At 37.9% G+C, this 10,329-nt stretch overlaps 1 pseudogene; it reads left to right on the forward strand.

Moving 5' to 3' along the window:
• The first annotated feature begins 2,005 nt into the window (after positions 1-2,005).
• LOC140228610 (uncharacterized) lies at positions 2,006-3,620 on the forward strand (annotated as a pseudogene).
• Positions 3,621-10,329: the final 6,709 nt, after the last annotated feature.

Below are 10,329 nucleotides of genomic sequence, written 5' to 3' on the forward strand. Positions count from 1 at the left end.
AAGGGAAACCTATGAGAGAGAAGGAGCAAATGCTGGCTGACATTAAGACTGTTGCTAGTATATAGTTACAAGAAATTCAATTCAATCTTTATTTCCGATTCAATATATGATAAAGTATATGTGAATATGAGCAAATTGTACAAAAAGTGAGTTTAAAAACAATGGAAACGACACAAAACAAAGCGAGATTATGATAAAGACAAAAGAATAAAAAAAAAAAAAAACACATCGGGAAAACAGATATCACAGGTACACAGAGAACAGAAACTCATTAACATTATGTGTTTGGTTGACCGGAAAATGGTATGCGCGTAGAAAGCCAGAATAGGCTTGTTATGTTGCACATACCCCGCGTTATAATCATTTGAAAATTACTTTAAAAAAAATCAAATTAATCATAACAAAAAAGAGAAAAACATTAAACACCATAATACAAATAGAAGAAAGACCAATACATCCATACATAATAATCCAATCAATACTTACTAATCAATAACTTCTTGTACTGTCTTTTGAACATATTATTAAACTGTGTATTGAATTTGCTCAGTTCTAACGTATTCCATAAAACGGGACCAGTATGACGTAACGAATGTTTAGATTTATCGGTTAAAAAACGCCATCGATGAAAATGATTTGACGATCTTGTATTGTAATTATGTACATCAGAGTTCACAGAAAACATATTTTGTAAATAAGGTGAAAGAGTTTTAGCATGGAAACGTTGCATAAAGGAACATATTTGCATTTTATTCAAATCTTGCAATTTAAGAGTGTGTAATGATTTAAAAAGTTTAGATGTTGAAGCTCTGTAATCTGACTTTGTACAAATTCGAATTGCTTTCTTTTGTAGTATAAAAAGTCTGAGTATGGCAAGAATACGTGTTTCCCCAAATAGAATTGCAATAAGATAAAACAGATAAAATATAAGCATTATAAAGAGCAAACAAAATGTAACTTGGCAAATCATATTTCAGTCGATTCAAAATTCCAATAAAAAGAGAAATTTTTGTACAGACAAAGTCAAAATTGTTGAGAAGAAAGAAGAAGGCATATAGTAAATCACTGCATGATCATCTTCGTATACTTAAAAAGGATAGCCCGCAGGAGTACTGGAAGTTAGGCCTACTGAATGGCCGTAAGCGTGACTCCTGTGCGGCAAAGGTCCCTTTGGTTGATTTTGTGCGTCATTTTAGTAAACTGAATTCGGTTCGAAATTTAATTTCAATTCCAGAGTATGATTTGGATGGATCAACAGGTAATAATGAGTTAAATGCACCAATTGTGATTGATGAAGTCATTAAGATGGTTCAGAAGTTAAGGAATAATAAGGCATGTGGTATTGATTTGATTAGGAATGAATTTTTAAAACATTGTTCAAGTCGTATTACAATGTACTTTAATATAATTTTGGAAAGTGGTTTAGTTCCAAAAGACTGGTGTCTCGGTACTATAGTACCAATTTTTAAGAAAAAGGGAAGGGATACAGACCCAGATAATTATCTTGGAATAACACTTTTAAGCTGTTTGGGGAAGTTATTCACTTCTATTTTGAATCATAGGATAACAACTTACCTTAATAATCAAGGTATGCTTGGAGAAGAGCAAGCTGGCTTTCGGGCTGGATATTCTACAATGGATCACGCCTTTGTTTTGAAAACTTTAATTGATATATTGTCTAAACGCAAACGAATTTATTGTGCATTCATTGATTTTAAGAAAGCCTTTGATATGGGTTACAGCTCGTTATTCCGAAGGTTCGTTATTCCGAAGGCTCTTTATTCCTAAGATTCGTTATTCCGAAGGTTCATTGTTCCGAATTTCATTTTCGGATTAACCGATCTTCGGAATAACGAACCTTCGGAATAACGCCACAAATTTTCGGATTAACGAACCCCTTTTCATTTTCGGATTAACGAACCTCTAGGTATAGGGAATTTGCGTGTTTCGGATTAACGACCCTTCGGAACAACGAACCTTCGGAATAACGAACAGCACCCTTGATATGGTTGATAGGGTATCACTTTGGCATAAAATGTTGAGGTCTGGGGTAGATGGTAAGGTGTTTACAGTTATAAAGAATAATGTATGCTCAAGCCAAATCTTGCGTATAAATAATTTAGATGGTCAACATTCTGAGGCTTTTCAGTGTAATGTTGGTGTGAAAATTTATCACCTCTGCTTTTTGCATTATATCTCAATGATTTTGAATCGTTCTTGAGTTGCCGTTTCAAGGGATTACAGTTTTTGTTTGAAAAAGTTTGTGTTGATATTTTAGACAAAGAAGTCAATGAGGATCTTTTTATACATTTATATACATTGTTGTGTGCAGACGACACTCTTATTTTAGCCGACAGTGCAGAAGAGCTTCAATTGGCTTTGAATGCATTGCATCGATATTGTATAGATTGGAAGTTAAGTGTCAATACTACAAAAACTAAAGTCCTGATTTTCTCAAGAGGCAAAGTACGTAACTTTCCATTGTTCAGTTTTGGTGAAGACAAATTTGATGTAGTGGATGATTTTGTTTATTTAGGTATTCAATTTAATCACAATGGAAGTTTTAAGAAGGCTATTTCTAAACAGGTGACACAGGCAAGGAAAGCACTTTTTTCTATGTCACTAAAGGTTCAGAAATTCAAGCTTCCTGTGGATATTCAATGCGAACTGTTTAATCAGTTTTTATACCAATACTATTGTACGGGTGTGAAGTTTGGGGTTTTGAGGATTTGAGTCAAATCGAAATTTTTCATAGGAAATTCTTGAAATCGTTGTTATGTGTAAATAAATTTACACCAGATTGTATAGTATATGCAGAAACCGGGAGAACACGACTGGCTATTTTACTGTTAAATATCGTATGGTTAGCTTCTGGCTGAGGATCGTAAAGGGTTCTTCTGCTAAATATTCATTCAGGTTTTATATACTCCAAAGATTAATAAGTCAACAGGACACGACCTTTGTATTTAAGTGGATATCTCATATTGAGGAAATTTTAAACGATGCTGGTCTTGGTGTTGTATCAATGGCTAAGAAAAGGGGAAGGATTTAGTAATAACTGGATATTGAGCACCTTGAAGCTGAGATTAAGTGATATGTCTAAACAGGATTTGATGGCAAATGTTTGGTCAAATAGAGTATTTTAAATCATAGGATTTTTAAGACGAATAGTCTCTTTGAAAGGTATTTAGTCCAGTTGAGTAAGAGGAATAGAATTTCATTCAGCCGTTTTAGATGTCTATAGGTCAAATCAGTTGCCAGTTAATAATAGAAGATTTGTACAGTCATTTGATGAAAGGGATGTTCAATGCCCTTGTTGTGATAGACATGAAACGGGTGATGAATTTCACTATGTTTTCGTATGCCCCTTCTTTGAAAAGGAAAGACAGTTATATTTAAGCAATCATTATTTGGTTAAACGTCCTTGCTCATTACACATGTCCAGATTATTTTCATGCTCGCATTTAGGACAGCTTAAAAGATTAGTATTATTTGTGAGGCTGATCATGTCATATTTTGCAAGTTTGCAGAAGCCTGAAAAGTTGAGTGTACTGTAGTCAAGAAATTTTGTAACTCGTAGTGGTAGAAAAATTAAGCATCCAGTGATACTCGATCTCTAGTACATATTTTGTAGTTGTATGTCACGATTGTTTGGTCGTATGGTTCATACGATTAGTTAACCTTGCTTGCCAATTTGTACATCACTGTATATATGTTTAGTAGGTATAGACTATTTTATATACATCATTGTAATATATCACAAACATGTTTTTTTTTTTTTTAATATATATGTTGTAATGACCATATCTTGTATTTATGTGTTGTACTCTCATATCCCGGAATGGGGTCGGAAGAGTCGAATAAAATCAAATCAAATCCTTCCTTTAAATTGATACACAAGCTGATAAAACATGAAACGGTTAAAGCTATTTTATAACTGTAGCTCAGACACCATGGACGCATGGCCTGGTATGATGTTTTCTGAGACAAGGGAGGTGATGGGACGGCGGCCGGGCGCTGTACTGGTATGATGATGCATTGATGCATGCATAAAATGCGAAGCACTGTAATAACACGAGCGAGCGATACACGCGGAAAAGGAAACTGTGCCGATGAAACGTCACTTATTAGGCCTACGTATTGACGAACATCCCATTTGTAAGTGTTTGACCGTGTTTTATGTGTTTTAAATAGCCGAAAGTTCTTCGTCAATCCGTTTGAAAGTGTTATTTTCATCGATAAACTGATTGATAAAAAAATTAAAAAATGACATGATAGTATTGATACAATGTCGGGGCTAGCCCAGTCCCATCCCAGTATATCTGTGTTGGATGACTCAGATTACACCCGACCCGCGCGCGGTTCCTACATCGTGTAACACAGTTAGCGTTCTAACGGTTACAACTAACAACGTTAAAGTTACAAGTACAACCAATAACAACTATTGTCAGATTGTACAAGACTTGAGAGGCTTTTATTAAAAATAATTAAAGATATCTCAAGGGAGACACGCACGCTATGGATACAATATTTAGTACGTAGGTTACTAGTGCTAGAGTCTAGAGAGTAGAGTGTAGACAGTTCTACATAATACTAGTGACCCTGCATCACAAAATCAGCAAAAAGTCGCCATACATGGATTTTTAGTGAGGGGCATATGCTGACAGAGCAGACCCTAAGCTTTAAAATGATGTATAACCCAATTCAAATGGACTCCCCTAACCAGCTAACCTACCTAAGAAAGCTCACACTCTGGAAAAGTGTGAACTGACAAAAGAGGCTCTGTCTGAAGTAGTTTCTACAGCCTATAGGGTCTTATAGTTAAGCGTTTAAAGATAATATAAAGTTTTGGTACCTCAAAAGTTTCCCTGAATTTCCTTGTCTTAGTTTGTGTTTCAGGTTGAAGTGCCTTTCATATAACTAACACTGAGACTTACTCGCCCCAAAGTGCTCTCATGTCTTAGTATCAATCATGCAATTAACTGCGACCAGCAGCCCCATACGCATAGCGTAATGGGACTTCGCATTGTAGCATTCAGGATCATGACAGATTTAATATCGCGGGTAAATATCAACTTAAAATACAAAAATTTCTTCAATTTGAAGACTTACCAATTAAGTTGAAGTATTGAAAACAGGCTTCGGGCAACGTTTGGTTCTGCCAATAGTCCCTTTCTGTTCGAATTGATGACTGAATGTGACTCGGTCGAGAGGACCTTGGGAGAGCTACAATGAATACTACGGCCAGCGCATGCCCACACATCACATGCGCACAAAATTTCAAATCCATGAACGGATAAGATGTTTGTGTGTGCATGCGCTGGCCGTAGTATTCAGTGTATGTAGCTCTCCCAAGGTCCTCTCGACCGAGTCACATTCAGTCATCAATTCGAACAGAAAGGGACTATTGGCAGAACCAAACGTTGCCCGAAGCCTGTTTTCAATACTTCAACTTAATTGGTAAGTCTTCAAATTGAAGAAATTTTTGGATTTTAAGTTGATATTTACCCGCGATACTAAATCTGTCATGATCCTGAATGTTACAATGCGAAGCCCCATTACGCTATGCATATCGGGCTGCTGGTCGCAGGTAGCTACTGTATGCGAATGGGGCTGCACGCTGCTGGTCGCAGTTATCATGCAATAATGGTTTCCTACATACATGTACTACCTCGCCGCCGTACGGCGGCGGCTCTGGTACGAAACCATTATCGCATGATTACTAAGACATGAGAGCACTCTGGGGCGAGTAAGTCTCACAGTGTTAGTTATATGAAAGGTACTTTAACCTGAAACACAAACTAAGACAAGGAAATTCAGGGAAACTTTTGAGGTACCAAAACTTTATATTATCTTTAATCTTTCACCAAGCCGCGCTAGCTTTGCGATGAAAGGGACAAAACACAGGATGTCAACCACCGGAGCAACAACAATGAAGGGGTTATCAGATTAAGATGAAATTGAGCATGTTCTATCAACACATTCTGTCCATGATTAATGCCAACTTACAACACAGTAGCATTATCCTTTCAAAAGTTATTAGACTTGAAAGTGGGGAGTGTACAAACGATTTCAAGAAATGAAAGGGGCCTCTAATACATACCTGATCATTCTTATACTCTCCCCCCAAAAAGGGGTTGTAGAAAACCTGCTGAAAGCACACTTTCCCATTCGTATTATGATCCCAAACTAAAGAATACTGTAGAAGAAAGATAGCTCTTTCAGAAAATATGAAAAACTCAAGATTTACTTGGTTGACCCATTTCATCTGTTTTGAGTCCTTACGTAAAATCAAGGGGTGCAACTTTTTGTTTGTTTTGTGGTGCACGGTCACATAAATGTAACCCCAGCGCAGGGCGCTGTAGCCCTACTCGGTACGTGTTGGGGTCGCTGCTGCGGTTACATATTATCATATTATCAGGGAGTACTAAAATCACACATTATTCTTATACATATACATGTCTACATGATCAAAAAATGTTAATTTCAGAGCAGTTGAAATCAGTTATAAAGGAGTTGGCTCAAGTACAGCTGTAAGTTATCCACAGCAGGCATTAACTATTAGAGTGAAAAATATTTGTAAACCTTACATTTACTAGTCTACCTGCGTAAGAACCTACATGTACCTGTAGCCGAAGGATGCATTTTATCATATGTATCTCACTTCTGGCATAGAATTAAGGTTTCTAAACAACTTTTTCAAGGAGTTTTTTGCAGATGATAAACACAAAGCAGCTTTGATGATGAGAGGTTGGATGTTGCCTTCCTGTGAAGCAGAAAACTGTGTTATCTGAAACGCTCTTGTCTTGTGCCAGAAAAGTGTTTCTGTAGAGATTATAAACGCTTATTCATGATTTAGAAATTGCGTTTATAGCTCGGACATAACCATGGCAACTTCTGGAATTCCACCCATTTCCAATTTTGACACATTATTGTAAATAGCGTGTACCATGCTCATGTATATGGTTCATGTACCTATCAATAATAATAATGATATGGGATTTATAAGTTGCCAAATTCATTTAATAATTTTAAAAATGCTCTTGGTGCAACTTGTGCAAGATATGAATTACTTGTACATAAAAGAAAGAAAACTACAACGTGAAACAGTACAGGACATATATATGTACCTATGAAAATAAGATAACCAATATATTAAAGCCAAGAAGATAACCAATTATTATAAGCCAATTATAATTATTATAAGCCAGGTTGAACAAATACTTCATGAGATTATTATTGAATACTTCAATCAATGGAATTCCATGTCAATTGAGGGAGTGAGTAGTAGACCCTGATGCATGGTAACATGGTCTCTGCTCCGGCTCCTCAGTTCAAACTACTCAATGGAGCTGCACACTGACAAGGCCTTCCTCTTGACTAATGATAAAGATGATAAATTCAACTCCAGAAACGTGATTTGAAAGGCCTTTGCAAATAGTGTTTGATAGTTGGTATTATTTCAAGCATGGGAAAGATGGTAAACACAGTCTTGATAGTAAATTAAATTGAGGTACTAGTACATGTATAATTAATGCAGGGTTCAAACCTGTGCAGTGTGAATCAATTGCAGACTACTGAATAGCACTGGTTGCGAGATAGAAATATTAAGATCGATCAATGTTAAGCTTTCTGACTTTTGATAACCGATTATTATTAGCTCACCTGAGCCAAAGGCTCAAGTGAGCTATTGCGATCGCCGTTCGTCCAGCGTCCGTCGTGCGTCGTGCGTCGTGCGTCATCCGTTGTGCGTCGTCCGTCGTGCGTAAACTTTTTACATTTTCATCTTCTTCTTGAAAACCCCAAGACCGATTTTCATCAAACTTGGCAGGTAGCATCCCTAGGGGGTTACAAACTCAATTTGTTAAAATGGGCACCATGCCCCACCCAGGGGGCCCCCAGGGGGGCCCAAACCCCCCCCCCCCCCCAAATTAAGGAATCTGTAAAAATCTTCTTCTCTAGAACCAGAAGTGATAGAGCTAAGTTAATACTATGAGTTAGTACATTGATGACTGTAGTTTCAAGTTTGTTCATGGCAGAATCAGGGGTGCCCCCCTTGGGACCCAGGGGAGGGGGTGGGGAGGGGTCCTAATGGGGCCTAAATTATACATTTTCATCTTCTTCTTGAGAACCCCATGACCAATTTTCACCAAACTTGGCAGGTAGCATCCCTAGGGGGTTAGGATCTCAATTTGTTAAAATGGGCACCATGCCCCACCCAGGGGCCCCAGGGGGGCCCAAACCCCCAAAATTAAGGAATCTGTAAAAATCTTCTTCTCTAGAACCAGAAGTGATAGAGCTAAGTTGATACTATGAGTTAGTACATTGATGACTGTAGTTTCAAGTTTGTTCATGGCAGAATCAGGGGTGCCCCCTTGGGACCCAGGGGAGGGGGGTGGGGAGGGGGCCTAATGGGGCCTAAATTATACATTTTTATCTTCTTCTTGAGAACCCCATGACCAATTTTCACCAAACTTGGCAGGTAGCATCCCTAGGGGGTTAGGATCTCAATTTGTTAAAATGGGCACCATGCCCCACCCAGGGGCCCCAGGGGGGGGGGGGGGGTGGGGCAAGCCCCCCAAAATGAAGGAATCTTTAAAAATCTTCTCTAGAATCAGAAGTTATAGAGCTAAGATAATACTATGAGTGAGTACATTAATGACTGTAGTTTCAAGTTTGTTCATAGCAAATCCAGGGGTGCCCCTCTTGGGGGCAGGGGGGGGGGGGGGTTGGGAAGGTCCAAATGGGGGCCTGAATTGTACATTTTCATCTTCTTCCTGAAAACCTCATGATGGATTTTCGTCAAACTTGGCAGGTAGCATCCCTAGGGGGTCAGGATCTCAATTTATCAAAATGGGCACCATGCCCTACCCAGAGGGTCCCAGGGGCCCCCAATCCCCCCAAATTAAGGAATCTTAAAAAATTTGGGCCCTTATTGTACATTTTCATCTTCTACTTGAGAATGCCTGGTCAAATTTTAGTAGAGCTGTGAATAATTTAGATTAGTGACTGCGTGAAAGGTGAACTTGCGATACTCAGGTGAGCGCTAGACCCGCGGGTCTCTTGTTTTTTAATACTTCAATCAACGGAATTCCATGTCAATTGAGGGAGTGAGTAGTAGACCCTGAAGCATGGTAACATGGTCTCTGCTCCGGCTCCTCAGGTCAAACTACTCAATGGAGCTGCACAGTGACAAGGCCTTCCTCTTGACTAATGATAAAAGATGGTAAACACAGTCTTGATAGTAAATTAGATCATTGAGGTACATGTACAATATGTACGTAAATGCAGGATTCCAACTTTTGCAATGTGAATTTATTTGCAGACTAGTGAATGGTACTTGTTGTGAGATAAAAATATTAAGACCAACGTTCAGTTTTCTGACTTTGTCCCTCCGGAATTCGAAAATCTGAAAATAACCATTGTCGTAGAATAAGTAAGATGGTGTTTCATATGAATAAAGAAAATGTAAAGTGTGGTTTAAATGATGCGCACAAATAGTCCACAACAGGCATTTACAGACTTAGGAGCCTATGAAGACATGTTTTTCAAGATTATGCAGATGGACAAAATTTTGTTTGTAATGCTTATTACATCAAGGTAAATCAGGGTAAATCGTGAGCTAAACACAGTCCTGATACAAATATTGCCTTGCACACATATGTACAATGTATGTAGAGCACTAGAGTTACTCATACATCAAATGCAAAATCACACACCCCTACAGTGAAAGATTAGTATGGCTTCATGGTGCACTTGGCCTCAAAGTTGGGCCTGGTAATTCATGGAAAAGTGGAATGTCTGAAGATGTTTCCTTATCCCCCCAAAAGCCAGCTGAATGCATCCATCATTATTTTAACGAGCCAATGTGTTGGAAATTTTTAGTCTAGGTATGTACATTTGTTTCAGATAGATATAAACTACAGGTGAAGTGATCTGCATTTTACTGCATGTGCTATATTTCATTGCTGATGACTTTATAAAAGACAATTCTGTGAGTGGTTGAATTCCAGACTGAGCAACCACAGTAATGGAATGAGTATTAACATTGTCCTTTTCAACAACAAAAAAAAGGTGGTGTTTTCCCACCTATGTGTTTCATCTCATAAATTTGTCTTGTGCAAGGCAAAATATTGAAAGTCATTGATTTTGGGAATACCAGTTGACTAGTAAAATTCTTGAGAATAAAAAAACAAAACAGCAAGATACAGATAGCACACGCAGCATCACATAGTAATATAAGAAGTATAAGGGGAAAATTATAATTTGTTTATTTACTTGTGAACTTTTTTTTTAAATCCCACCATGCAACCATGAATGCAGTGAATG

Source organism: Diadema setosum, chromosome 5 (genome assembly GCF_964275005.1).
Source record: "Diadema setosum chromosome 5, eeDiaSeto1, whole genome shotgun sequence".
NCBI lineage: Eukaryota > Metazoa > Echinodermata > Echinoidea > Diadematoida > Diadematidae > Diadema > Diadema setosum.